The following is a 23,986-nucleotide window of genomic DNA, read 5'->3' on the forward strand; positions in this document are numbered from 1 at the left end:
TATTATCACTTTGAAAAGCTGTGGGTTTACAGGAAGAGTGTGAGAATGCTGCAGCTTTCCCAGCCAACATTTGGTTCCCATTACCGTGAATAATCTCTCTCCGCCCTCTCTCCCCAACCCCCCTGCTTCTACTTTTTCCACATTTTATATTAACAGTACATCAAACACTTTTCTTCCTTTTTCATATTTTCCTTAAGCTTCCCTTTACTCAGTTTGCCGGCTTCTGTGACTTTTCTGGTTATTCAGGACTGAGGGAGGGGAAAGGGTAAGCCTCCTTGGACAGAATCAGTTGAAAACAAAAGCGGGAGGGAAAAGCACTTCAGCAGTGCAGGGTTCGGGAAAGAAGCTGATGCACAGGGATTCTTCCTGGTCTTAACTGATACTGACAAAGAACCCACTGACAGAACTCTTTTAGCCTCCTGCTTCTCAGTCCCATCTCAGCTATATTCTTGCCTGAAAACAAAGCATCTCTAAGATAATATATCTGAAGATAGGTCTTTGCCTAATTTCATCAGCAGAAAAAGAGTAGAGAATTTGCAGGAAAGGAAGAAGTGATAGTCCAAGGAACAGATGCTGGCAAGTGTGGGGAGAAAGAGAACACTGCGGGCTGGAAGGGGTAGTGGTACAGCCATGTGAGAGCCCTTCTTGAGGCCAATTTTATAGTATCTATACACAGTCAAAGTGCACATATCACTTAATCCAACAAATTCCACCTCTTGGAATGTATTCTATAGAAATACTTGCAGGTGTGTACAAAGATACATGTATGAAGCATTCACTGAAGATGCCTAAATTGGATGCAACTTAGTGTTCTTTAACAGGAGAATGGCAAAATAAATTACGGTATAGTCATCTTTTGGAAGTGGTTAAGAATACTCAGATAAGCTTATACAGGGACTTCCCTGGCGGTCCAGAGGTTAAGACTCTGTGCCTCCATTGCAGGGGCCACCAGTCTGATCCATGGGTAGAGAACTAAGATCCCCCACACTGCCCTGCAGGGCCAAAAAAAAAAGATAAGCTTATATAAACAATCTAGAGAAACATGGCGACATTAGGGAGGAAGAAAAGTCACAGAACAATATATAGAAAAATATACAAATCAACCTTTTAACGGTGGCTACCTCTGAGGAGGTGACTTTATCGCCTCATAATCTATATGTATTTCTGTGAGATTATTTTATGATGTGGCTACATGTGTGTATTATTTTTACAGTTAATTTTTATAAAGTATGAACATAAATATCTCAGTCAATAGAAAATAGGAACATATATAATATATATGTAGGAATGTATGTGTGTATATGTGTGTGTGTGTGTCCCCTCCACACCCCCACAAAGCCCTATGTAAACAGTCTTAACCTGGAAGAAATCTGAAACTCAGAACATTTCTTAACTTCACAATATGTACCAAGACAGACAAAATGACAGAGAGATGGATCAACAGGAAAGAAGACATGATGATTCTAAAAGGCCCCAGAGTTTCCAAGCACAGAGTTGTGACAATGCAAACAGCAAACACTGGTCAAACTGTATGACACGTTCACTGCAAGGATGGAAGAAGGGAACTGTGTGTGTGTGTGTGTGTATGACTGGGGTGGGGGCAGGACAAAGTAGAACAAGAATGTTAAGCCTTCATCTTCTGCTAGGAATTTAGTAACCAATATATAAAATAAAAAGCCCTCAGACGGCAGATAAACATGATTTAGAAATATGACAGTAAATAACAGAAGAAATAGCTAAAAAAAAAAAAGTTGAAAGCAGTTATCTCTGGAAATTAAGGTTGGGTAGCAACGGGAGAATCCCAGGGATGGGGGAGCCTGGTAGGCTTCCGTCTATGGGGTCACACAGAGTTGGACACAACTGAAGTGACTTAGCAGCAGCAGCAACGGGAGAAGAAGGGGTAGGGGATTCCCATTTTCATTATAAACTTTATAGAACTGCTAAATTTTCAAAACTATATACTTGAATTATTGTAGGAACCAGCTCCAAGATGGCCCCCAACGCTCCCCACAGCCTGGTATCCACATTCTGGGTAACCCTCTCTCACAATGAATGGAGCTGGCCTGTGTAAACAGTAGGATATTGCAAAAATGATAGTGTATTTGAAAAATCTAAACATAAGAGCTGAAGCCATAAAACTTTTCAATGAAAACAAAGGGCAAAAGCTTCAGGACACTGGATTTGACAATGATTTCTTGAATACATGCCAAAGGCACAGACAAAGAAGAAAAAATTAAAACAACAAGAACAATGTACTTCATCACAATTAAAAACTTCTGTGCATCAAAGGATACTATCAACAGAGTAAAAATGCAATCCACAGAATGGGAGAATATTCTAAATTTTCAAATCATATATCTGATAATCCAAATATATCCAAAATATACACAGAACGCCTAAAACTCAAAAACAAAAGAGCCAAACTCAATTTAAAAATGGGCAAAGGAACTGAATAGACATTTTTACTAAAAAAAGCTACACAAATGACCAAGAAGTATATGCAGAGATGCTCAGCATCACTAAGCATTCAGTTCAGTTCAGTCGCTCAGTCGTGTCCGACTCTTTGCGACCCCATGAACCACAGCACGCCAGGCCTCCCTGTCCATCACCAACTCCCGGAGTTCACTCAAATTCATGTCCATCGAGTCGGTGATGCCATCCAGCCATCTCATTCTCTGTTGTCCCCGTCTCCTCCCACCCCCAATCCCTCCCGGCATCAGAGTCTTTTCCAGTGAGTCAACTCGTCGCATGAGGTGGCCAAAGTATTGGAGTTTCAGCTTTAGCATCAGTCCTTCCAATGAACACCCAGGATTGATCTCCTCTAGAATGGACTGGCTGGCTCTCCTCGCAGTCCAAGGAACCCTCAAGTCTTCTCCAGCACCACAGTTCAAAAGCACCAATTCTACGGCGATCAGCCTTCTTCACAGTCCAACTCTCACATCCATACATGACCACGGGAAAAACCATAGCCTTGACTAGACAGACCTTGGTTGGCAAAGTAATGTCTCTACTTTTTAATATGCTATCTAGGTTGATCATAACTTTCCTTCCAAGGAGTAAGCGTCTTTTAATCTCATGGCTGCAATCAGCATCTGCAGTGATTTTGGAGCCCAAAAAAATAAAGGAAACACAAATCAAAACCCACAATGATATACCACCTCACACCCATCAGGATGGCCACTATAAAAAAAAAAAAAAGATGTTGGCAAAGATGTGGAGAAATTGAAATGCTTGTGCATTGTGGGTGGAAATTTGAAACAGTGCAGTTGCGCTGGGAAAGTCTGGAAGTTTCTCAGAAAGTTAAAAATAGGGACTTCCCTGGTGGTCAAGTGGTTAAGAACCTGCCTTGCAATGCAGGGGATGAGAGTTCAATCCCTGGTCAGGGAATGAAGACCCCATATGTTGTGGAGCAGCTCCGCTGGCGCACTGCCAACTACTGGGCCCACACACCGCAATGAGAGAGGCTCTGCAATGCAACGAAGATCCTGAGTGCCGCAACTAAGACCTGATGCAGCCGAGTAAATAAAAAATAAATTAAAAAAATTAAAAACAGAATTGCTTTTCTACTCCAAGGAAACACGAAATGGCGGATGGTGCTGGTGTTCTAGGAGGCCGGGAGGTGACCACAGCAACTTCCACAGTGGTATGGGTGGCAGCTATGCTCAGATCAGAGCCAAGGCCACAGAGCTCACTGAGGGGAGGCTGAGGATAAGGAGTGGCTCCTTGTCACCAGGCCAGGCTGCTGGGTCTCGGACATGAAGACCAAATCCCTGCAGGAAATATATCCCTTCTCCTCCTTCATCAAGGAGTCTGAAACCATGGATTTTCCTCCTGGAAAAAATGACCCTAAAGGGTGAGCTTGAAGATTCAGTTCACCTGCGCAAAAGCAGACCCACTCTGGCCAGCAGACCAGGTTCAAGGCATCTGTTGCCACTGAGGACTGACTATGTGTCAATCTGGGTAAGCAATCCAAGGAGGCAGCCACTGCCATCCCCAGGGCCACTGCCCCGGCCAAGCTCTCCATTGTTGCTGTGCAGTAAGGCTACTCAGCGAGCAAGATCAGCAAGCCCCACACTGTCCTTTGCAAGGGGATGAGCCACCGCGGCTCTGTGCTGGTGTATCTCATCCCAGCCCCAAAGGCACTGGCAGTCTCCAGGCTCATGTCCAAGAAACTGATGCCCAGTGTCAATCACTACTATACCTTGTCTGGGGGGCTGCACTGTCGCCCTGAGCAACTTCACCACATCTACCTTTGATGCCATCTCAAACAGCTACAGCTACTCCTCCTGACCTCTAGAAAGAGATCATGTTCACGAAGTCTCCCTCTCAGGAACTCACTGACCTAAGAGCTATGTCAGAGTCTCTGTGAAGACGACCCAAGCCCAGCCATGGTCACCGTGTAGAGTTTTTATACAAGAATGAAACACTGAATTAGTTACGCTTGGGGAAAAAAGAATTATCATATGACTCAGCAATTCTACCCTGCATATATACCCAGAAGATGAAAGCAGGGCCATAAGCAACTATCTGTACATCCATGGCAATAGCAGCATTATTCACAACAGCAGAAACAACCCAAGAGTCCATCGACAGATGAACGGATAAACAAACTGGATATACATATGATGGAGATTATTCAGCTCTAAAAGGAAGGAAAGTCTGACACATGTCACAACATGGAGGAACTTTGAGGACACTGTGATAAATGAAATAAGCCAGACACAAAGGACACATACTGTATAAATTCCACTCACACGAGGTACCTAGAGCACTCAAACTCAATAGTCAGAAAGTGGAAGGATGCTTGCTACAGGCTGATGGAAGGAGGATGGGAGTTATTTTTTAATTGGCACAGAGTTTCAGTTTTGCAAGATAAAAAGAGATCCTGAAGTAGATGGTGGGGATAGCTGCACAATAATGCAATGGAGTTAATGCTACTGAACTGCATACTTAAAAATGGTAAATTTTATGTATATTTGTCCATGATGAAAAAATTTTTAAAAAATGACTGTGTATGAGCTAGGGTCATAAAAGACACGTGGCTTTTGTCTTTCTCTGAGGTCACTCATTCCGGGGCCAGCTGCCATGTCATGAGGACACTCAGGCAGCGCTGGGGAGAAGTCCATCTGCTGCAGAACCGAGGCCTCCTGCCAGCAGCCAGCCTGAACTCTTCATCCACGGGAGGGTGAGCATCACGGAAGGGGATCCTCGGCCCAAGGCAAGCCTTCCGACGACAGCAGCCCTCCTGGCTGACATCTGAACTGCCACCTCGTGAAAAGAGCCGGAGCCAGAACTGCACAGTTAAGCTGCCCCTCAGCTCCTGACCGACAGAAACTGAGAAAAAGACACATTTACTGTTTGGCTGCTACATGGTTGAGGTAATTTATTAGGCAGCAATAGATCACTTCTGCAATGACTTAACGATAAATTTGAAAAGGAAAAGAGAAATTAGTTTTAACGCATTATCCTATCAGGGTAGCCTGCTGTCCTAGCAAAGTGTGGGTCAGGGTGCGTTACCACGATGGTGGGCTGCTGTATTAGGATGCATCTCTTCATTAACACCTTATGAGAGAGAGTCTCAACTACTCGGTACTGGGAAAACTTCACAAGTATGTAACGTGTGACCAGTAGTATATAAAGTATATTTAATGACATGTGTTAGCACGGTGTTAACAGCTGGGTTTGGCAGATGAATCCTGAGCTGGCTGCAGCTGGTGGCATGGCGTAGTGCAAGGTATATTTGCAGGAAGTAAGAGGAGAAATGTAACATCAAGCTGGTGCCAAATACAGACACTGTGTGTGCTGGACCGTGGAGAGACTTTTCCTCATAAATGTCTTCAAATCTATCAGTAGTACTAATAGTGTTAGTCGCTCAGTCCTGTCCGCCTCTTTGGGACCCCACGGACTGTGAACCGCCAGGCTCCTTTGTCCATGGGATTCTCCAGGCAAGAATATGGGAGTGGGTTGCCATGCCCTCCTCCAGGGGGTCTCCCCAACCCAGGGATTGAACCTAGGTCTCCTGCATTGCAGGCAGATTCTTCACCATGACTTTTCCTCATGAGTATATTCAAGTCTAGTCAGGGCAGTCAATAAATGATACCACTCACCCCTCCACACAGCCCTGAGAAATGACCAGGGGAGGCGTGAAACTGCAGCACTTTCATGGGCGCCGTGAGACACTGCTCTGCTTTAAAACTGATTCCACCACGTGCAATTCACCTGATCTGAGAACTGTTTTTTGGGTCTTTTAACTCCTTCAAGTGTGTTGAGGAAAACCCTAGCATAAGGATGTGTGCTGCAAATGCGAAACAAGTGGCAACCTCTCTCACAGAAGGTCTTAATCGGCTTAGCGTTTTTCCTCCCTCTCTGACTGTGTGTGCTCAGTCGTATCTGACTCTGGGCGACCCCATGGACTGTAGCCCTCTGGGCTCCTCTGTCCATGGCATTTCCCAGGCAAGGATACTGGAGTGGGTTGGTTCTTGTCCAGAGAAAGTCAAAGCTCTAATCCTAAAGATGGCAAGCACGTTGAGCTGTGGCTGGTCAGTATACAGGGGGAGAGCTGCGTAGGTGGAAGTTTGGTCTGTGATTATGAACCTAGCTATTTAAAGTCATTTGGCGTATGTTAAATTAGTGAATAATATGTGTCAGAACCCTGGGGTAGGAAATGGCAACCCACTCCAGTATTCTTGCCTGGAAAATTCCATGGACAGAGGAGCCTGGTGGGCTACAGTCCATGGGGTCGCAAGGAGTTGGACATGACTGAGCAATTGAGCACACACACATGTCAGATGCCACATTAAGAGCAAGAAGTATAAAGATGAGTAAGTATGGACTTCTTTGGAAAACCTGTAACACAGTGTAAATGACTGAGCTCCAAGCAAGCAGGTGGCCTCTGTGTGGGATGACAGTAGAAGGTGCAGAGAATAAGGGTTATCCAGAATGATGGCAAGAATTTGCCAGATATGCATGAGGGAAGGGAAAGACAGAGTTGTAAAATAACTTAATGTAGCTTTTTACAACTGTGTATTCTATAGTATTTTTTCATTTGGTGAAATTTTAACTGTTAATGTTTTTGGCATTGTGCTTTGTACCATTTATTAAATAAAAATTTTAAAAAAAAGGCAGAGGAACTATTACATATAAAAACCCAGAAACATTAAAGGAAAAACCAGCCTCCAAAACTCTGCTGACTTCTTCAGCTGACATTAATTAAAAGGGCAGATAACGGGATAAAATCCCCTTAGCATGGTGCATCAGGTTCTTGAACTCTTTCATCTCACCCTCAACACCCCCCCAACGTGCATACTACGCTCCCGCAACACTGCCCTCAGGCATGCTCGACCAGACCTCCCTGCCTTCACACAGGCTCTGCGATTCTCTCTTAGTTGAAAAACAATAATGCATTCTCTGTAGAATTGACTGGGGTCTTCCTCTGACAAAGTTCACTCCTTGAAATGCCAGGATGCCTTTCATTGACAGGTTTGGTACTGTGACTGTTCTTCACAAAAACTATTTCTTACTCACTGGACCAACCATTTAAGGCTGGTCATCATTCTGGTCTTTGTCCACTCAAAGCCTGGCAGTGTCACAGCCATGCAGTGTCTGCTGAATGAACAAATGGATGAGCTATGAACATTCCTCTCTCTGGAGGAGTCCCACGTTCCACCCAAAGAAAGGAAACTAGAATTACCCTTTGAGGACTTAGTGGAATCAAATGCAAAATTCACTGGGTGAGAATTAGAAGTGGGTTCTCATCCTGACTTTACCACCAGGTAGGCAGAAGAATTTGCACAATCCACTTAACTTCTCTGGGCCTCAATTTTTAATACCTTTAAAACAGGGTATGGATAGATTGTGTGGATATGTTTACAGTTAATTCTCATTTACGGAGCACTTACTCTCTGGCAGGCCCTGTAAAAATGCTTTCTTATATCATTTAATTTTCCGTTGCTCCTTAGGACAAACCTAGGAATTTTCAGCATTTTATTCTCATTTAGAGATAAGTACCATAGTTTCAAAGATTCCGCCCAAAGCGACATAGCTGGTAACATTTTCTGGCTAAAAAGGGGAGGCATCCACATTGGTCTGCCTCTGTAGAACACCTGCTCTCAAACACTAGGTCATAACGTTTAAATGGAAGAGCACAGATATTCTAAAATAAAAGGGTTTGGACCATCTGAAGCTGTATAGCAGTAGTGATAAATGGCAGTGTTCTTTTAATTTACTTTTTTCTGGGATGGAGACGCCTTAAGCTAATATGGAGAGGGTGACAGGTACGTGGAAATGCACCAAACAGTCTTGAAAGGGAGGCCATCGTTTCTGGATGAAAGGTCTGAGTCCAGAGAAAAGAAAATGCAAGATGAGATGAAATGGAAAGGGAGGATTAAAGGGATACAGCCTGGCAGAAAGGCAAAGGGAAGAAAGAAGAAAACAGGAAGGGACCCCGAGCCAAGCTGAGGATGAAGATGAGGGGCTGGACAGGGGGAGGATGAGGACGGGGCCCAGTGCTGTCAATGGGCAGAGTGGTGGGAGGCAGGTCGCCATGCTGAGAGGAGGATCCACTAGCGTGGAAATTCCAGCCCAAAAGGGGAAGGGATGACTCTGTTTCTTGAAGAACTGAGGGGGGTTAAAAGAGACAGCTCAGCCTGAGCCTGAGAGGAGCAAAAGGGAGAGACTAGGAAGAAAAACAATGACCCCACAGGTCTGAAAGGAAGAGCCTGCAGACTGAAAGAGAGGTGATGACAGCGTGCCTGGGATGGACCATTTAACGCTTTTAACCTGTGCCAAGCTGAGTAACGTGGGCTTCAACTGGGTATGCACCTCAGCTCTGGAGAGACTAGACCCTGCATCATCAGCAGCATAAGCAAACGTTACAGTTTTATAGGGACAAGAAGGACTATTAATGCTGAAAAGCCCCAGTCGTGTGTAGTGCTCCGTGGTCTCCAAAGCATGTTCACAAGGGTGATCTTACTGAACCCCCAAGACAATCTGAGCATCTTTGCTTCTCACCTGGCAGCATGAGGCTGAAATTCAGTCAAGGGATTTACCTCCAGCTCAGGAGGTTCCAGGTGGGCCTGAGATTGGCACACAGGTCTCCTTGTCCCGGTCCAGGATTCTTTTGTGGAGGAATACAGCATACCCTGTGCTGTTCATTTACGGTTACAGTTCATTGACAGTACTTACAGTTCAGGAGAGCAAGAACAAAGGCAGAGAAGATAATGACACAAGGGAGAAGGTACTATGCTCCACAGAGTGGACTCCAGGGGAAGGAGCAAATTTGGGGACAGCAGAAAAAGTTCTGAGGTAACTGAAGCCTGGATAGGAGAAAGGACTACTTAAGCAAAGGGGAAAGGAGGCAGAAAAACCTCAGAGTGGGCTTTAGAGGGTGGCTCTGCCTACCCCGTCCTTGGCCCCCACCAGCACAGCAGAGGCAAGTGCAACCCTTTAACAAAAATGAAAACTAATACCTGTAAAACCAGGTATTGTTTCATCTTGGTGAACAAGATCTACATTCAAGAAATTTACTCTGAGTCCAAAAGCTGTCAGGATTGCGTGCTGGGGGGTGGGGTGGGGTGTCATGAGTTCTTTTGGAAAAGGAGGATGTTCTACTGTCAGAGTGATGCTCTAAATCCTCAGAGAAATGTAGGAGCTCCAATTTTTCAAAACTTACTATTTTCCCCAAATGGAAGAAGACTCTGTTTGCCTCTCCTTTGGCAGTGATAAGAAAAGATTAGAGCTGAAAATGGAAGAGGGCTATTTCACAGCAGTCACAGAAAAAAGGGAAAAAAAGTGGGGAGTGGGGTGGGTATGCTTAGCACCTTACTCCACAATTTTATATTTACCCTCCCAACACGCAAGTTCCATTGTGTATTCTATGCACACATAGTAAAGAAAAAAATGTGATATGGGAACATAGCGAGGGAATCTGTGAAGTGCTGAAACAGCATACCTGGCAGCTGCTAAAACAAAACTTCAAAGATTTGGCTTCTTTGAAAAGCCATCAGGCAGGTCCCCACCCACTCCCTCTGCTAGCCACAGCTTCCCTGGGAGCTGGTACACGTAACCACTTCCGCATGTTTGGCTCTGTTCCCCAGGGCTATAGCAACTCTATAAGCCAAGTCAGAACTGCCAGCCAAGCAGGTGGGGGACTGGGGGCTGGGTAAGTGGAGGGAAGCAAGACCTCTCCCCACCATCTAGTCATGGGTGTATCCCAGAAAATAAAATGATAATGCTAGGATCTGCTTAAAAAGCCCCTTCCTCTCAGCCAACCCAGCTCTTGGTTAAACACTAGTAATTCAGAAGCTCTGAGCTTTTGAGATTCCCAAGGTATTAAAGTATGCCCCTTTCCAGTACCACAAATTAGTTCAAGAACAGCATCTGTGGTAAATCTCTAGATCTAAACAAAAGAGCCTAATCAAGAATATGCCTTTCTTTGTACTTTTTTTTCCCCCCCCCGCTGACAAGTTTGGGTCTTTATCACATATTTGAACCTTCTGGGTCAACCATCTTGTCCTGTGCTGCCCAGTATGGTAGCGATGAGCCACTTGTGGCTTTTGAGTACTTGCAATGTGGCTAGTATGATGAGGAACTGAATTTTTCATTTTACTTAGTTTTAATTAATTTAAACATTTTAAAATCCACATGTGGCTACTGGATAGCACTGATCTAGCCACTTATTCACCAAATGTTTACTGAGCACTTTTTACAGCAAAGTGTAAGGATATAATGATTTGCAAGACTCAGTTTCTGCCCCTCAAAAGCTTACACTCCAACACAGATAACTATAATCAAGGAGGAGTGGTATGTGTGAGAGCAGAGGTAAACAGATTCTCTAGGCAAGAATACTGGAGTGTACTGCCAGGCCCTTCTCCAGGGGATCTTCCCGACCCAGAGACTGAACTCACATCTCTTAAATCTCTTGCACTGGCAGGCAGGCTCCACCTGGGAAGCCCAGGTCACTTCTAATACCCAATAAAATGTGAATGTCGTGTAAACAGGTACTGGACTATAGAGAATTCAAGTTTTGCTTTTTGGAACTCCCTGAATATTTTTTTTTTTTCCCTAAATACTTCAATCCATGGATGCAGACTGTGGATACCAAGGGTCGAATGTAAGTCTATCAAATAGAGGACAGAGAGGAGAGAGGAACTACTGCAAAGAACACCAAAAATCTGAAACATTACACATATACACATATTCAGTAAACATCACAACTTATCAGTCAACCAGTGTGAAAAGGCTGAAAGTAAAGAGACAGCCATCCTATCCTGGGCTGTTAAAGATGCTGGATGCCCTTTCACTTCTAAGTACCTTCTAGGAGCGGCTCTCAAGATTCCATGGGTCTGGTGGGGTGGGGAGGATGTTGGTAAAAATAAGGGTCTCTGCCTTTTCCTCTTCTTTCACACCCTGCCTCTTCCAAGAGCACCTCTCCCCGCCCCCTCCCTCCCAAGGCAGAGGGCCTTTCACTTTTGATCTTAGATAACCAGAAAGAACTAAAGAGGACCTGATGACTTGGGAAGGTGGTTGTGTGAGCTCTGAACTCAGTGGAGAAGAAACAGGGCTTCTTTCTCTAGTGTTCAGATCATCAGGCTAGGAAGAGCCACGAAGATCAGTTCTCTGGGAATCAAAATTGGACACTAAGCCAGAGCTTCCTCTGAATTATATCTTTTAGGAACATGTGTTTGGTGGATGAAGAACAGAAGGAAGAGAAAGTCTAATGATATTTTCTTGCGATGTCATCAGGGAAGGTTGCAGAAAGCCTAAGCTGAGCTGAGCCCTGTAGGAGGAAAGAGTTTGGACATGCAAAGACACAGGTGAGGAGCAGGGAGTCTGTTCATTCATTTGTTCTTTCTTTTACTTAATATTTGTTCCTTATGTTTAAGTGCCTACTGTTTACCAAGGCACTGGGATACAATAGTGAATAAGACAGGTTACACTTCCATGAAGTAATCACAGGAAACTAATAGGATAAGCATTACAGAACGGCATAAGGATGGGAAAATGTACCATTTTGATCCACTGCATTTGGCTGGAACTAAATATGTGAAGAATAAAACTGGACAGGTAGGCTGGGGCCAGATACAGGTATTCACTTTGAAAATTATATTTTGTTTTTCTTTTTGTGTTTGTGGTACATTGGAAGGTCCTTTTATTTCTTCCTTAAAAATTTTCTTCTCATTATCAGAATTAACAAAATACAAAGAAAATCTTTAAAATAAATAAGACAAATTAGAAAAACTTAGCCTTGAAAAGTAGAAGCCCATCTGTACCATATTTTCAAGACATAATCTCCAGCTTATCTTTAACAGAAATAAACCAGTATTTTGCTATCTTTGATTTTGTTTTCTGTAATTACTTGTGACCTGGAGGAATCAGAAAGTATGACTGATGCTTCATAAGCCCCAACATCAATTTCTAGACTTTTATAGTTGAATGAACTGAAAACTCTCTTTCACAGTTAGGACCCAGCTTGATCTCAGTTTCTATCCCTTTAAACTAATACATTTTATCAACCAGACTGGTTCCTACTGACTGTCCCTTGAAGATGCCCGAATCCCCTTGTACGTTACCGCTCTCCTCCCTCTCCTTTCCTGCACCAGTCTGTAGCCTATACTCTAGGACTGTATTTAAACCCTTCCTCTGCAGAGCCTGATCTCGAGGGCCTTTCCTGAATTGCAAGCTCCTCTGAGCCCATATAAGGGCTTCCCAGGTGGCGCTACTGGTAAAGAACCTGCCTGCCAATGCAGGAGATTTAAGAAATGTGGGTTTTACCCCTGGGTCAAGGAAGATCCCCTGGAGGAAGGCATGGCAACCCACTCCAGTATTCTTGCCTGAAGAGCCCCATGGATAGAGGAGCCTGGTGGGCTGCAATCCACGGGGTCACAAAGAGTCAGACATGACTGAAGCACACACACTGATCCCACATACCCTCCACTTTAATCACTTGCTCTGTGTTTCATGTGCCAAAAATTATTAAACTCCCAGGGAAGTATTCTCCAGACCATCTTGCTGACTGTCAGCTCAAACGACATGAGTATGCCACACATTTCTTGATCTCAGAGATGCTCACATAGAGTCAAGCACAAAGTAAGCATGCAATTATCTCCTAATTGATTAACTTTAGCCTCTGCCTACCCAAGCCTCAGCTGCCCTTCCAGAGTCACCTCACACATCTTTCTTTACCGTGAAGCTTTTGCCACTTTCTCCAGTCAGAGTGACCCATTTCTCCTCTGAAGGTGTACCACTCACAGCATAGTCCTCGCTGTCTACAATTAAGTACATATTGCCTTACACTGCTTGTATTAATAACTTAAATGACTATCAAATTTCCTCCTTGTGGACAGAGAGACCCCTGTCTATTACTTCCTTCAGAGTCAGCCCCCTACCTTGCATTTAGGAGATATTCGGTAACATGTTAACTTTTTAAGGATAACATTGTTTTAACAACTACCAGATGAAGTCATTTCCCAGCTGGAACATTACTTATTACCAGTTTCACCTTTCTTTTCAAGTATTTCAATATACTAAATGTTTGGTGAAGAAGGTAACAAAACTCTTCTCTTAGGGTCTTGTAATTCCAATGTCAGTGCTGGGTTCAAGCAGCTAACAAGATGTTTGAGAACACTAGTAACAGGCAGATTTTTTCATCTTCTCAATTTTCCTTGGTGCAACCCAGCTTCACAAGAACATAATTTGATTTCCTGTAGCCTTTAAACACAACCTATTTATTACCACCCCCCCACTACGGTTTCCTTACCTGTGGTACCAGAAAGCCCGATTTTCTCATCTAAAGATTTCTAGATTATTGTCACATTACTGAGATGCATCCATATTTCACTTTCATTACATAAAGACAGTAAAACTTCTTTCACAAAACCAGGCAAACACGGTATTGATTATTGGCTTTGAAGCCAAATTAATACAAGTCTTAGCCTGATAATTCATGAAAGCTAAAAAACATCCCTTTATTGCCTCTAAAGCATAAGAATGGTCCAATTAGGACAAGACTTCTACTGTTACTTATTAGGAACACCTGGGCCTGCCATGTGACACTCTGAATTCCTAAACTCTCATATACTGCCTCTCTCACCTCCAGCCCTACTCTCATCTCCCAAAGAACACTTGGTTCCATATTAAAATGTTACCTTTTAAGTGGAGCTTCTCTATTTTTCCTTATGAGCATTTTGATAGTTTGTAATCAAAATTTTAATATATGGATACTCACTTCACAATAAAAGAAAGTAAGGTAAACCTCAGCAATTAGGTATAACTGCTTCCTCTACTGTGATACAATATGACACTTCACCGTGGCCAGCTGCATCTAAACTCAGTGGTGTAGCAATACTGTACCTCAGGCAAGTCTAATTTTGTGTTACTCTCTTTTCTGGAAAAAGAACGGGTATTAAGAACCTACACTCAAACAAGAACTTACACCAAACATTTGCTCTGCAAAATGGCTGCAGGGATGAGAGAATCTTTACTGCTGCTGCTGCTGCTAAATCGCTTCAGTCGTGTCTGACTCTGTGTGACCCCATAGATGGCAGTCCACCAGGCTCCCCCGTTCCTGGGATTCGATACTACAAGTCTATCGTTTTATTAAAATATAGAATCAAGAGGGGTTTTTTCCTTTTAGGCTTTTAAACCCTAGAACTTAAAGAATTGATACCTTCTTTGTATTTGGTCAGTAACATGCTGAGAGTTTTTTAGCAGAAAGACGGGGGCAAGAGGGTAGGTTGAGGTCTTTATTAGCTAAAGGTTCCAGGGAAGCCAGCTGGTTGTCCTAAATGTGTTGAGTCAACATTAAGTAAGCTGTAACATGGATCATCAATGTTTCTCTACAGGAGTCAGAAAGAAAGATACAGTTTCTTCACCACTGTGCATCTTTTCAACTCTGTCAGGGCTGGTAACCAGTTCCATGGGAAAGATGATAGAAAAACTGTGCAAGAATTAAACTGAAATATGAATTAAGTAATTTTGATAAAACTTCCTAATTCTAGAAAAGGAGTCTCATTTTGCTTGTACATGGACTTTTGTCATTCAGTCCTCTTAAAACCAAAATAATCATCAATTGTGGATGGATATCAAATTACAAAGTGAGTGGCTAAAAAGGAAAGGGTCTTGCCTCTAACAATGACTCTGTATGTGTCTGAGTGTGCAGGTGTGCGCGTTAATCCTGAGGAACTGTACGGAAGGTGGTTTACCTTAGATGCTTGGGGCGGGGTGGAGGGAAGCAACCTAAATTGGAAACATGCTACACTGGCAAACCACAAAGCAAGCTACATTTTATTCTGACTTGTAGATAAGGAAAGATCCCCCGTCTTTCACGCCTGAGTCTGGGCCCAAACATTCCCGAACTTCCTTTGCCTAGGCCCCGGTATGAGGTCCAGCCAGCGAGCTTTGACACACTTCCAAAGTCTTTACCAACATTCCTTCAAAGAGGCAGAAGTCCAGTCATGCTGGCCTTGGCACAGACGCCTATGGCGCTCGGCTCTCTGGGTGCGGGAGAAACTGGAGGCTGTCCCAGGGCCTGAACTGACAGGCTAACGACCGAGAGGCTGCGTGTCTGGCTGAGCGAGAAAAGCGGCAGAGAGGATGCCGCGCCTTTACCACGCGTGTGCCAGAGGCGTGTGAGACTCGGGGCGGAGTGGCAAAAGCTAAAGCTCAGGAGGAAGGTGGTCAGGTAAACTTCACTTTCTGGGAAGGGAAGGACAAGGAGAGAACTATCACTTCGGCAGCACTCCGAACAAGCAAGAGTTTCCTTCTGGCTTTTAGGCCGCACTCCGCCCCCCATCCCACCACCCCCAAAGTGGTTTCTTTTTGTGATTGTGCTCTTTGGCTACAACAGTGTTGTTTATATAACAGGATAAAGTACAAAATTATAAGCTCCAAACTCCTCCAGAGAAAAGCTCTCCCAAAGCTCGACCCCCAGGATGGATGGAAAATATGAGTGTTTACTGGCTGGAACACTGAGCCGCAATGGAAATTTCAACACTGGGGAGAAGACAGCAGAGAGGAAGGGCCTGTTTAGTAGAAAGAAGTCACCCTTCAACAGAGGGGTCAAAGAAAAAAAAGAGTCTCTCCTGTTGGCCCCACTCTGATAACCCTCCACTCCTCAGCTGCAACGGCCGCATCTCTGCAACACCGCTCCACAGGGCACTGCCTGTGGCTCACGGCCAGTTTCCTCTAAACTAGACACTAAAACATGGAGTGGAGGAATCCCATATCCCAGGCAAGTCCAATTTTTAAGTTTCTCCTTTTTTTTTTTCCACAGGAAGGGAACTAAATGGTATCAAGAACATACACCCAAGCCAGGCACTACACTGGCTACTTTGACATGTACAACTCAACTAAATCTTGAAACAACTTAATGAGGTAGGTATTACCACCTGCGTTTTTAAGCAGACGGGAAACTGTGGCTCAGAGAAGCTAGGTTAACTTGCCCGAGGTCACATACTCAGTAAGGCAAATCCTAAAGTCCCTTCTCTTTCCACTACACCATGCCACCTTGCTAATAGGGGTCGATGGCCCCCTTTCCTATGAAGTTAACATGCTTTTATAGAGGCATTTAAAGGATAGGTTCCAGAATAATATCCCTAAACAAAGGGAGAGAATGGAAGCAAAGCCTTACCATTCTGGTAATTTTTTTGCCTAACTATGGGACTCTCTTTTAATAGCTAATATCTTCCTCCTCCTAGTCTCTTTATCATGGTTTAAAGAAATGTATGACTTTAAATTTGCTGTCTTAACCATTTTTATGAGTACAGTAGTGTTAAGTATGGTCACACTGCTGTGCAAAAGATCTAACTTTTTCATCTTGCAAAACTGAAACTCTATAGTCATTAAACACTAACTCCCCATCCTCTGTTCCCCCAGCCCTTGGCAATCACCTTTCTACTTCCTGTTTCTATGATTTAGACAACTTTAGATACTTCATAGGAACGGTAACCTTTTAGTGATCCAACAACAGGTCTTGAAAGTCTTTTAGACCCTACCCAGTGCCCTGCAGAGCTTCCCTGGTGGCTCAGTGGTAAAGAATCCAGCTACAATGCAGGAGACCCGGGTTCAATCCCTGGGTCAGGAAGATCCCCTGGAAAGGGAATGGCAACCCACTCCAGTATTCTTGCCTGGGAAGAGGAACCTGGCAGGCTACAGTCCATGGCTCACAAAGAATCGAGTGCCACTTGGAGACTAAACAACAATAACGACTACGACAAACTGGTGTGTGCTGGGCTAAAAACAGGAGATAGCTCCTGGCCAGTAAACTCTGGGAGACAGGGCGATTCTGCCTTATTTGTCAGTACTCCACAGCAGCTCTGAAGTTCCAAAATACAGCTGTTTTCCAGAGTGGAAGCCACCTGGCCAAGCAGCCTAGGTCCACGATGTCACGAAAAGGAGGAGCAGACTCAGGGCTGTGCCTTCAACTTCACCCATACCTTTAACATCGAGGTAAAGGACAAATCTCCAGGTTGTGTGTGCTAACACAATGCCTAATACACAGAAAATGAACAGAGGGTTTATTTTTAAAGAAAATAAACTCAGTATTTCTGAAGACTGACTAAAAATGAAAAGGTGGGAAGTCAGAGTCCTGTGTCTACCAACATTCATAAAAAAAATAATCTAAAGGAAGGGAGAAAAGTATTAGCTGAACTGGTATCAAAACCTCTGGAAATTGGTCCCAAAAAATTAGATAAAAGAAAGGGACTAGACTATAATTTATTATTAAAAAGTTAAGTGGGCAGAAGATCAAGGTAATGTGAAATAGCGCCCAAATTTACAAGATTTGTGGCTTCATTGTACCCCATTCCCCAGTACTGAATTTAAAGTTCTAAAATACAGTTGTTTTCCAGAGTGGAAGCCACCCAGCCAAGCAGCCTAGGTCCACGATGTCACGAAAAGGAGGAACAGACTCAGGGCTGTGCCTTCAACCTCCCCCGCACCTTTAACATCGAGGAACAGACAAATCCCCAGGTTGTGTGTGTGAAAAAGCCAGAGATGGATAAAAATAATTCAATGACAAATGCTGGAAAAACATACAAAGGGGCAGAAGCCAGACATTCGTGGGATTCCCTGACAGCTCGATCCACAAGGAAGGGCTGGACTGGAAAAAAACAGAGCTTCAGGCTCCTGCCAAGCTGTCTGAGGCCCTGTTCTTCCCAAATCATTCCAAGCAGCAGCCAAAACTTTACAGTAACCCTTCCAGGTCTCCCAAAGAAAGATGCACTCCTCACCTAGAAAGTGACCTCCTTGAAGTGACCAGTTCCGTGCAAGGCTGGCAGTAATGAGGAGGTGCCTCTCAACATCAGTTCTCAGCTCTGAACAACTCCCCAAGTACCCAGAAAAATGGATAATTAAAAAGGCAGCTTGAAAAACCCTAGCCATTTCATTGGCTAAAGAAAAGCTTAATACCCAGGTATCAGCATCTAGGGATTTCCCAGGTGGCTCAGTGGTAAAGAATCTGCCTGCAACAGGAGACGTAGGTTCGATCCCTAGGTCAGAAGGATCCTCTGGAGAAGAGAATGGCAACCCACTCCAGTAATTCTTGCCTGGAGAATCCCACGGACAGAGGAGCCTGGTGGGCTGTGTAGTCCATGAGGTCGTAAAAGATTCGGACATGACTGAGCTACTAAATAACAACAACATCATCAGTATATAGAAGTCAAACACAACCCCTTTAAGAAAAAAAGAGGTCACGAACACTTGGTACCTGCATCGTGGATTGTATCATTCTCAATCGGCCTTGTTCAGAGGCACACCTCAGGTTTCTAAACATGTGACTGCATTTGGCCCTGACTACCTTCTCTTCTGGAGATTGGCCTGCAATTAATCTCACTTATTACCTCTGAAAAGTAACAACAGAGGAATGGCTGGCCAAGTCCAACTCTGAGTGTCTAGGGAACTGCAAGCTCCACAGCCAGGCCTCAGACTGTCTGGGCAAGGCGTGGGCTCTCTGCCTTCCTCTCCCACAACAAAGCTCCAACAGGGACTCCAGACAGACCAGAGGAACCGAGGGATTTGAGGAGCTGGGCTGAGCTCACACTGACCCAATGGGAGACGACAGCCCTGGGCTACACTTGGGATGGTTTCAAAACAGCGGGGGAAGAACAAGGTTGTCTGGTGAAAACTTGTGTGATCCATAAAATTGAGAACAATAGCAACACCACAGGGAAATGAAAAATAACACTATTTGCAGAGCTCTTGTGAGTCACTAGTTTTCATTCCTGTGGCTACCAAGTCACTGAATCCTCCAATATGCAGATGAAAAGCACAGCCAGCAGTGGATTCTCTTTACGTCCTTTCACTGTTTACAGGGCAGCCCCTGGTCGAGTGAATTATGAAAGTTTATCAGCACTGGAATCCACCGATGCTTTTGTGGATGTACACGTAAGAGTACTTTTTATTTGCTTAGCACCCACTTCCAGGGAGATCAAAGTGCTTTAAGGACAACGTAAAAGCTCTCAAAGCAGGCCAGTTTATGTGTAAGTATGCTTATCCAATAAAAAGATTAAATGAATAGTTTAGGGTCACTTAGTGTCAAAACCAGTAATAAAACTCACAACTCTAAGCTACTAAGCCCTTGTTAGTCACCCTTACTACTAAGGAAGGAACAACAAGAGACTAAATAAATATTCACAAAACAGTGACTTACAGGTAAATAAAGAAACAGAACAGAGCAGAATGCTTGAGGGAGGTCTGGCTGGGGCCCATGTCATCGCCAGTTCTGGAAGGACCTCTTGAGAATTCACTTAGGGCTGCTTGTGGGTGGGTATCTCTGGGAATTCCCCATGGAATTAGAACTCACAGGCTGAGCTTCCAGACTGTCCTGGCAACCAGAGGTTGTTTGGGGGTAGGGGAAGACTTTCTAGGGCTATCCTGGACTAGAATGGGGCCTAGAAACTGACCTCGAACTTGAAGAAGAGGTGAAGGGAGGGATGCTATGGTGCAACTAACCCCAAAGGGAAAGACCAGGGAGCTTTGCAGGGGTTACTTTCTGATGCCAGTGGTTGTGACGCTGACTGTACCATGTGCCATTTCTACCACAGCCCATGAGCACAGCCTAGCTGGGAGCAGGCCATTCACAGTGCTGGGCCCTAGGTCCTGCCTCTGATCTGGATGGATCCCTCCATTGTTCTGTGTCTCAGCACTAACAGGTGTCACCAACAGGAGGCTCTAAACCCAGCCATAATTTTTATTCCAAATACAAACTATAAAAAATACGAAAACTCAGGACTTCCCTTGGCAGTCCATTGGTTAAGAATCCGTGCTCCCACTGCAAGGGCTGTGGAATTCCCAGTCCCTGGTTGAGGATCTGATCCCACATGCCGTGTCTGTCCAAAATGTACAGCCTTGACATTGTTTATCACATGGAAAACAACTGCAGTCCTGGATAAAGACAATATATTCAAGACTGCGGAGAAAATGTTTTCCGTAGAAACAAGGTTCGGATTGTAAAATGAAAATGGAATATTTGGAAACATTTTATATGGAAAATAAAGCTCTGTGGCATAAACAGAATTTCTTTTTTACGATGTATGTTTTAGGAATGTGGTTACTCTGTAACTGTAAATCACCAAAGGACAGACTTCTCCTGTGAAGAGAAGCGTGTGGGAGGATGGCCTGTCTTCCGAAGTCCTGCCTCCTGGTCTTCAACACTTGCTAATTCTGAACTGAGATGGTTCTTTTCACCCTTGACCACAATGATCACTGGTATGAAAGACACTGTACCAGAGCATGATGTAATGTGCTTATGTTTATCTTGCTTCCTGGGCAGAGGCTCTGCTTCCCAAATTAGTTCCTTAAGTCGTCATTCTAATGGCAACAGATACCTGGACAACAATCAGGTATTTCCTCTATGCCTGAGCCTTCAGTCACCCCTTCTCAGGGCAGGGGAGCATCCAGAGAGGTGGCTGGCTGGCAGAGGCCTGGGGGTGGGGACCCGGTGGGACACTTGTGGTAGAGCCTCTTTATTTGCAGGGAACAACATCTCTCAGCTGGTTGGAATACTTCATCGTAACAGTCACATTACTCTCTAGTTCATCTGACTCAGGGACAGATACAATTAAACCCATATTTAATAGCTATTAGAGCCAAGATGTACTAGGAATCTGTTTCTTTTCTTTTTTTTTTTTTAATATAGGGAGACTTAAAATACAGATGGAGACTGGATTTCAATAGAGTGGTTTCTTTTTTAAAGTAGAAGTTGCTGACTTTATGGACAGAATTTATTTGCATTTTATCCTCCCCCATTTTGCTCAACTACACAGAGGGAATTTCCTTCCCACTTTCCAAATGAACATTGTCCAGAGAGTCTGAGTTTAATTAGACAACCTACATAAAAATACATAAAACAAATATATGCTTCAAAAGAAAAAAAAAAAAGAGTCCAAAGTTACTGAAACACAGCGTAATACAAGGTATAAAAAAGAATTAGGAGACAAGGAGAAAATATCAAAAGTCAATACATGAAAATGTTGACTATGAGCAAGGATTAAACCCAGTATATGCCACTGGGGTCCCCACGATCCAAGCAGCGGCACTACCTAGATGCTCGGCCCTCACTGGGGCAGAATTGCTAGAGAGAAGAAAACAATTCCAATAGCACCATATCTCCTGCACCCATGGGCATTGGCTTCCCTGTGCACCTGGTCCTGCCAGGGTCCATGCGATCCAAGCAGCTGTACCACTTCCAGGCCTGGTCCTCAGTGGGGCAGACTCAAGGCCTCCAGGGAAGCCTCAGAAGTAAACTCCTGTGGATGACCCACATGCAGAGGTGGGGATAAAACCACAATTAAGCTCCAGGGATGGAGTGACTAAGGAAGAGGATCAAAAAACTTTCTAAGAGCGACATAAGCTATAAATTAAACCCACAAGAACGACTAGGTAGACTCTCTGTCTCTGGAATATATGAAAGGATAAAAAGTACTCCTACAAAAGAAAATTCTCTAGCTCTGGCAGCTCTGGACAATGGAGGCAAGCGCACATAGGAGTAGGGCCAGATTAGAATCTGAACTGTCCCCACGGCAGGTCCAGAGACCAGTCCTCCTGAGTACTGCAGGGCCTCCTAAGAAGGCGAAGGTGGGGTGTGGCTCACAGCGGTGAGGTGGGATAGGGGGTGAGGATGCTATCAGCTGAGACCTGAGAAAAACATTTATTATTATTCTTACATTTTTATTCCTTCTATAGTTGGTTCTGACTATTCTTTTTTTTCTGTTGCTGTGGTTATTATTATTATCTCTTTTTGAACATACTTTTTATTTCTTTTATATATTTCTACTTCTATTTTAGCTTTTTGTGTTTTTTTGTTGTTGTTGTTGCTGTTTTTCTTGTTGAAGTTTTACTTTAATATGCATGTATCTTTTTTATATATTTTGACTTAACTGTGCTTTTCTATTTGTTTTTCTTTTTTTACCATATTTGTTCCTTTTGTTTTCTTTGCTTTATTCCTCAGTTGACACTCTGCTTTGGTCTTGTTTTCTGCTTTGTGTTTTAGTTGGTTTTGTTTGTAATTGGTTGATATTATTTTTGGTTTCCTTTGTTCGCCAGGTCACTCTCTTGAACTTTATTTTCTTTGGTATGTTTTGGTTTCGTGTGTGTGGTATGTGTTGTGTGTGTGTATGTTCCTTTGTTTTTGTTTTTATTTGTCTAATTTTGCTTTTACCATTTGTCTGGGGTTCATTTTTAGTCTCTTGGGTTTTTATTTGTTTATTGTTTGTTTGTTTTAATCCCTTTTATTACAGTATTCTTGCCTGGAGAATCCCAGGGACGGAGGAGCCTGGTGGGCTGCACAGAGTCAGACACAACTGAAGCGACTTAGCAGCAGCAGCAGCATCGCCATAACAAACAGCTTGTGAGATCTCAGGTGCCTGACCAGAAGTAAGGCCTGAGCCTCTGAAGCGGGAGTGTTGAGTACAGGACACTAGAGAACTCTTGACCCCTGGAGTATTAATCAATGAGAATTAATTAGGAGACAAGGAGAAAATATCAAAAGTCAATACACTTGCAGAGGCCTCCACCTGTATCAAGACTCAGCACCACCCGATTGCCTGCAGCGCCCAGCACAGGATACCTTACCCAACAACAAGCAAAACAAAAACACAACCCAATCATCAGCAGACAGGCTTCCCACAGACACCCCAAAACACACCACCTCACATGGCCCTGCCCATCAAGAGGAAAAAAACTCACGTCCTCCCACCAGAATACAGGCACAAGTCCCTTCAAACATGAAGCCAACACAAGGCACTGGACCAACCTCACCCATGAGACAAAAAGCAAGAGGAACTATGACGCTATAGCCGAGGGAAAGGCACACCTCAAACACAGTATTTTACACAAAACGAAAAGACAGAGAAATATTGCGTAGATGAAGGCACACAGCTGAGTGAACAAGACCAAACAGACACAGAGGAAATAGGCAGACTACTTGAAAAAGAATTCAGAATAATGACAGTAAAGATGATCCTGGGCTTTCCTGATAGCTCAGGTGGTAAAGAATCCACCTGCAAAGCAGGAGACCTCGGTTCGATTCCTGGGAGGAAGATCTGCTAGAGAAGAGATAGGCTACCCAATCCAGTATCCTTGGGCTTCCTGGTGGCTCAGCAGGTAGAGAATCCACCTGCAATGTGGGAGACCTGGGTTTGATCCCTGGGTTGGGAAGATCCCCTGGAGAAGGGATAGGCTACCCACTCCAGTATTCTGGTCTAAAGAAACTCCATGGACTGGACAATCCATGGGGTCACAAAGAGCTGGACACAACTGAGCGACTTTCACTTTCACTTTTCAAAGATGATCCAAAATCTTGAAAATAGAATGGAGAAAATGCAAGAATCATTTAACACATTTCACAAGGAACTAGAAGAAATAAAAAAATAAGTAAACAGTAATAAACAACACAATTACTGAAATTAAAAGTACTCTAGAAGGAATCAATAGCAGAATAATTGAGGCAGAACAGATAAGTGAGCTGGAAGGTATAATGGTAGGAATCATT

At 43.9% G+C, this 23,986-nt stretch overlaps 1 protein-coding gene and 1 long non-coding RNA gene across 11 annotated transcripts in view; one reads left to right on the forward strand and one right to left on the reverse strand.

Annotated features, from left to right (window-relative positions):
- Window positions 1-23,986, reverse strand: part of TTLL5 (tubulin tyrosine ligase like 5) — a 318,082-nt gene that overhangs the window by 130,463 nt on the left and 163,633 nt on the right. The window lies entirely within an intron of this gene.
- LOC148776398 (uncharacterized) lies at window positions 11,687-22,852 on the forward strand. Its single transcript, XR_016038161.1, has 4 exons — window positions 11,687-11,813; window positions 16,271-16,371; window positions 20,538-20,703; window positions 22,734-22,852. It is a non-coding gene; the product is annotated as an uncharacterized LOC148776398 (long non-coding RNA).

Source organism: Moschus berezovskii, chromosome 9, assembly GCF_049115385.1.
Source record: "Moschus berezovskii isolate FMDL1 chromosome 9, NW_MosBer_1.0, whole genome shotgun sequence".
NCBI lineage: Eukaryota > Metazoa > Chordata > Mammalia > Artiodactyla > Moschidae > Moschus > Moschus berezovskii.